This window comes from Girardinichthys multiradiatus, chromosome 11 (genome assembly GCF_021462225.1).
Source record: "Girardinichthys multiradiatus isolate DD_20200921_A chromosome 11, DD_fGirMul_XY1, whole genome shotgun sequence".
In the NCBI taxonomy this organism is placed as follows: domain Eukaryota; kingdom Metazoa; phylum Chordata; class Actinopteri; order Cyprinodontiformes; family Goodeidae; genus Girardinichthys; species Girardinichthys multiradiatus.
Window position 1 is genome coordinate 41,319,072 of NC_061804.1, and position 6,000 is coordinate 41,325,071.

At 44.2% G+C, this 6,000-nt stretch overlaps 1 protein-coding gene across 1 annotated transcript in view; it reads right to left on the minus strand.

Moving 5' to 3' along the window:
• slc8a2a (solute carrier family 8 member 2a) overlaps positions 1-6,000 on the minus strand; it is an 80,487-nt gene extending 74,487 nt beyond the window's left edge. Inside the window, exon 1 of the mRNA XM_047379455.1 lies at positions 5,873-6,000. The gene's annotated coding sequence lies outside the window, so the exon portion shown is untranslated. The remainder of the gene's footprint in view (positions 1-5,872) is intronic.

A 6,000-nucleotide genomic window follows, 5' to 3' on the forward strand; every position in this document is an offset into this window, starting at 1 on the left:
AGTTGTACTCAGCCTGGAGTGGTTGGTCTGCCCGTCCCGGTTACCTGGCTGGCACGTATTTCTCTCTTATGGACTGGCGGGCTGGGGCTGCTGGCGTTGGGCAGGCTTGGCGGTGTGCTGCTCCGCTGGCTGTCGTGTCCGGAGGGAGGATCAGGGCGGCGGACTGGAGGGTGATGTGGAGGGGTTGCAGCATGTAGGGTGGGCGGGTTGTGTCCTATTTTGGATGTGGGGTCACTAGCATTTGAATTGGCTGAGCGGTGATGGTGGAGCTCAGCTGGTTAATATTTCTCCCTGGGCTGTCGTAGTGACAGTGATGTGGTGTGTTTGTGTCGCTGCAGGGGGCGTGGTGGGGGCCGCCGGCCCCGGGTGCGTACCACTGGCCAGGGATGGAGTTCATCTGCGGGGGTGTGCCCCTGTGGGGAGGGGATTCGTGGTGTTTGGGTCGGGGGCATGTGTTCGATATCTGTGTCCTAGTTGGGGGTGGCCCTGTGGGAAGATTCATGTTGGGGTTCATGGGGAATTGGGGCTCATGGGGTTGAGATAGGAATTCATTGGGGGCTTGGGACTGCTTCATCCTGGGATGGCTCTGGTTGGTTGGCTCACTTGGAATAGGTGGACCCCTCTCTTGTACATGACCCCCTCTCCAGATGGGGATGGTGATCGTTGGGGGCTGGGGTGATGGCGGGCGGTCGGGGTCTAGACCGGGATGCTCGTGTTCAGTGCTAGCACTAGTCTGGGCTGGTGCTGGGTCGTTCTGCCTGTCTCCACCCCGGAAGGAAGGGGACCACCTCCTTGGTCCGGGGGCTGGTCGCCCCTCTGGGGTATCTGGGAGTATATAGTACAGGTCCTTCTCAAAAAATTAGCATATTGTGATAAAGTTCATTATTTGCTATAATGTAATGATGAAAATTTAACATTCATATATTTTAGATTCATTGCACACTAACTGAAATATTTCAGGTCTTTTATTGTCTTAATACGGCTGATTTTGGCATACAGTTCATGAAAACCCAAAATTCCTATCTCACAAAATTAGCATATTTCATCCGACCAATAAAAGAAAATTGTTTTTAATACAAAAAACGTCAACCTTCAAATAATCATGTACAGTTATGCACTCAATACTTGGTCAGGAATCCTTTGGCAGAAATGACCTCTTCAATGCGGCGTGGCATGGAGGCAATCAGCCTGTGGCACTGCTGAGGTCTTATGGAGGCCCAGGATGCTTCGATAGCGGCCTTTAGCTCATCCAGAGTGTTGGGTCTTGAGTCTCTCAACGTTCTCTTCACAATATCCCACAGATTCTCTATGGGGTTCAGGTCAGGAGAGTTGGCAGGCCAATTGAGCACAGTGATACCATGGTCAGTAAACCATTTACCAGTGGTTCTGGCACTGTGAGCAGGTGCTAGGTCGTGCTGAAAAATGAAATCTTCATCTCCATAAAGCTTTTCAGCAGATGGAAGCATGAAGTGCTCCAAAATCTCCTGATAGCCAGCTGCATTGACCCTGCCCTTGATAAAACACAGTGGACCAACACCAGCAGCTGACACGGCACCCCAGACCATCACTGACTGTGGGTACTTGACACTGGACTTCTGGCATTTCCTTCTCCCCAGTCTTCCTCCAGACTCTGGCACCTTAATTTCCGAATGACATGCAGAATTTGCTTTCATCCGAAAAAAGTACTTTGGACCACTGAGCAACAGTCCAGTGCTGCTTCTCTGTAGCCCAGGTCAGGCGCTTCTGCCGCTGTTTCTGGTTCAAAAGTGGCTTGACCTGGGGAATGCGGCACCTGTAGCCCATTTCCTGCACACGCCTGTGCACGGTGGCTCTGGATGTTTCTACTCCAGACTCAGTCCACTGCTTCCGCAGGTCCCCCAAGGTCTGGAATCGGCCCTTATCCACAATCTTCCTCAGGGTCCGGTCACCTCTTCTCGCTGTGCAGCGTTTTCTGCCACACTTTTTCCTTCCCACAGACTTCCCACTGAGGTGCCTTGATACAGCACTCTGGGAACAGCCTATTCATTCAGAAATTTCTTTCTGTGTCTTACCCTCTTGCTTGAGGGTGTCAATAGTGGCCTTCTGGACAGCAGTCAGGTCAGCAGTCTTACCCATGATTGGGGTTTTGAGTGATGAACCAGGCTGGGAGTTTTAAAGGCCTCAGGAATCTTTTGCAGGTGTTTAGAGTTAACTCGTTGATTCAGATGATTAGGTTCATAGCTCGTTTAGAGACCCTTTTAATGATATGCTAATTTTGTGAGATAGGAATTTTGGGTTTTCATGAGCTGTATGCCAAAATCATCCGTATTAAGACAATAAAAGACCTGAAATATTTCAGTTAGTGTGCAATGAATCTAAAATATATAAATGTTAAATTTTCATCATTACATTATGGAAAATAATGAACTTTATCACAATATGCTAATATTTTGAGAAGGACCTGTATGTATGGGGAGTGTGAGTGAGTGTACGAGGTCCATTGTTGTTTGTCTTTATGTTGGGTGCGTGGCTGTGAGTGTTTTTATGTGTAAGCATAAGGGTGAGAATGTGTGATTGTGACTGTGTGACCCTGTTTTTGCGTCAGGTTGGGTCTTGGGCTGCTCCCTCTCCTAGATCAGTTTAGGCTCCCCACTAAATGTGGGGCCTATTTCCTCCCCGCCACACTACCTGCCAGTGGCTGGTGTCTCTTCCCGATGGTGTACTTGTGGTTCTCGTTGTCCGAGGCTGGGTGCTTTGCAGTGTGCCGGCTCACTCCCGATGGCTGCTTGCCGGGGCTTGAGCCCCTGGGCTCTGTCGGGCCTCTGCTTGGCGAGTGATATGTCCCGAGGTCTCGGGTCTCTGGGTCCATGGCTGGATCTGCATTGGCATAGACAGCTGCTGGCGGGGCCTGTGGGCTCGTCGCTGCAACTTCCTGGGACTTCTGCACTGTGGCTGCTGGGTGGTTCCCTTGTGACTCTCCCCTGCTCTTCTCTGGGGGGGGGGGGAGTCCCGGCGATGGTTCTCCTGAGGTTCCCGTGCTCTGGGGGGCCTTTGGATGTCTGTGGCTCAGATGCCCTGTGTCTGTGTCAGGTCCAGGGGGGTCAGTGGCTCCTCACACTTGCTATTGCAAATTTTTATGGAGAAACCATGCATACACAAGCACGCTCACGCCTAAACCCAAAGGTGTTTACATTCAAGTGTTAGAAGATACACAAATGTTCTATATTGAGCCACAGTTACCACTAAATACATCTTGCATTCATTAGTACCATGAACTTTTTGGTAACAATGCTGTTATTATATATGTTTCTGCAGGTGTAGAAGCAATCTTCTAGGGTTTTATCTTTTGATCTCTTCATCCTTCTTTCTCTCCTCCATTCTTTTCTCCTCATCTCCCTTTTTCCTTTTTGCCCCATCTCTCTCTTTCTCTCTATCTTGCTTTTTATTTTTTCCTTTTCATGTCTCCATGTCCATAGCAATTAAAATAATCCCAAAGCAGTTTCTAATAAAGTTTCTTTTATAAATATCAAGCAGAGCATTAAAGTGTTAGCTGCAGTGTTAGTTTGGAATATGGTGGCTGTTTTTCTGCTCTCAGACTCATACAGCTGACCACGTCCATGGCCAATCGGTAATAAGCATACTGTTCATGTCACATTTCGGCCCTGCTCATCTCCAATGGGACCTGCTGCTGAGCAGGTACTGAAAAAACCAATACCAGACCGAAAATCATTTGCAAAATGTGCTAAGTGGAGTGGAGCCAGCCAAATTAGAGCCCATGAGAAACAGGCTAAAGACTAAATTAACAAACCACACCCTTATCTCCATCACTGTGAACTCTTTTTTTAGGGAAACAATCTAGTGTACAGCAGTGGAATTTTAACAAAATGCAGCCAGCCGGACCAGAGTACACAATAGACCAGGAAGTCAGTGACAACAAAACAGACCCGAACTGTGCTCTCCAACCCACCAGAGAGGCTAGAATGAACTATACATTACAGTACAGTATCTATTGTAGCCTACACTATTCATTGTTAACTAACCTAAGTTACCAACAAATTCAAAATTTCTGATGGATCGCTGTTAGGAAGGAACATCCAGATCCTAATTTATGTTCTTATGTTCTTGGCCACTGTGGCACAGTGAGGGCAAGGTGATCTAATTGACTCAGGATAAAGAAAGACATCTATAGGTCTATAGGCTCTAACTTCCTGAAATCGAAGAGGTGAAAGGACAGAGAGTCTGATCCTCTACAGTTTTACAGATTCACTGTACAGGAAATGTGAGAGAAATGTGAGGAGTAGAATGGCCTATTGTCCCCAGCACATGAGTGGTTGCATACGATTCAGTAGCATGGGTCTACTTACACTACAAAAATATCTGGAAGAACATTTTTCTTACAAACAAAATAGTTACATATTATTTTAATATTGATACAAACACAAATCTTCATATTTAACTATAATCTGAGATAAAAAATTAACCTGTAAGATTCCTGTTACTCTAAAAGCTGTTTTAATCCCCTCACTTTATAGTTTTATCACTTTATTTGTGAATTATCCCATGAAGAGTAGGCAAAGATTCAATTCGACTATCTCTTCAACACCACAGATTAACACTGCATTGTTAGAAAAAATAAAAAAATACAATAAACAGGTATCCCAAGTATTCTTTCAGTAAACAAAAATAACTTAAAATTATGCTGTATGTGGAAAAAAATATGAATATAATAAAAAAGGGAGTAAAAGCACACATCAAGTACAATTGTTTTGCTCCCCTTTTGAAAATTGATCCAAGCAAAACAATCTGCCTAATCAGGAGTAATGCAGCAGCAAGGGGGGTTATCTGTAATCAACAGCCACTGTCTTATATATCAGTAACTCTTATGTCTGTGGTCATTTCTGTGGCTGATGAAGGTTACTGTAGGTAGACCTAGCCTACTAATCAGCTACGGGCAAAAAAGGGATTATTGAAATAAAATAAAAGTTAGTATCCAATACAGCCTTAGAGTGAAGGGCTGCTTCATTGCTTTTAAAAAATCTTAAAATCATTTTTTTGAGCACTAGATCAAAATCGGATATAGGTCAATATCTGGACTGAATTTTTCTACACTTCCTATAGATTCTTTAAAACAGCTTTTGATTTCTGAAATCTTTATTACGTTTTCAAAAAATGTTTTATCATTTCAATGCTTAGGAACACAGGAAACAGGATAAGGTCCTGCTTATCGTCCAAGAATGATACCATCCTAGGGGGTCTACATGTCAAAAATAGCACTGAGATAATTATATTTGGTGCTTTAACAAATAGAATAAATGTTTCACAAATCACAACTGTCCTGGAAAGAATCTGAGGCAATATAGAAGCCTTCAGTCCAGGTTTAACATTTCTAAGAGATTTAGATTATGAACTCAAAATGATTCAATGTAACCCAGATTCATCAAAAGCGGTGAAATAGCCAGTTACTTAGGTTTACTTATTTGTAGGAGGCAAATTGTGGTAAAAGAAACAAAAATTAATCAAGAATTTGATAGTGAACATATATTGATAGCTTGTCATTAAGCCCCTTAACAAACCGAGAGTTGAGGTTGAGTGCAGTAAACCTTCTTATGCAATTGTTTTATTTTTCTATTTTGTTTCTACAAAATTAAATAAATCTTTATTTGCAAGTGACAGTGATGTTTATTTCCTACCTGCAGATATCCAAAAACAGACCTCATTCTTTTTTGACTTCATTAATATTCTCAAAAGCATTATCTGGTAGCATAATAATAATAGTAAAGGAAAAACTTTCTAACACGCTTCAGAGTGACAGTCCAGGTCTGTACTGGCCTGTGCGTATAACGTATGGATCTTCAGTGGTTCTCCTCCATCCTCCCGTCTTCACGGTTCTTACCTTCAGCTGTGCGGTGTGGCTCCACCAAAAGCTGCCATACGGGGTGGAAAGTCTGAATAAAATGTGCCTGGTTGAACTCTCCCCGTCCTGACACACAGCTGAACTCATTCACTGAACTTTCGTGTTCC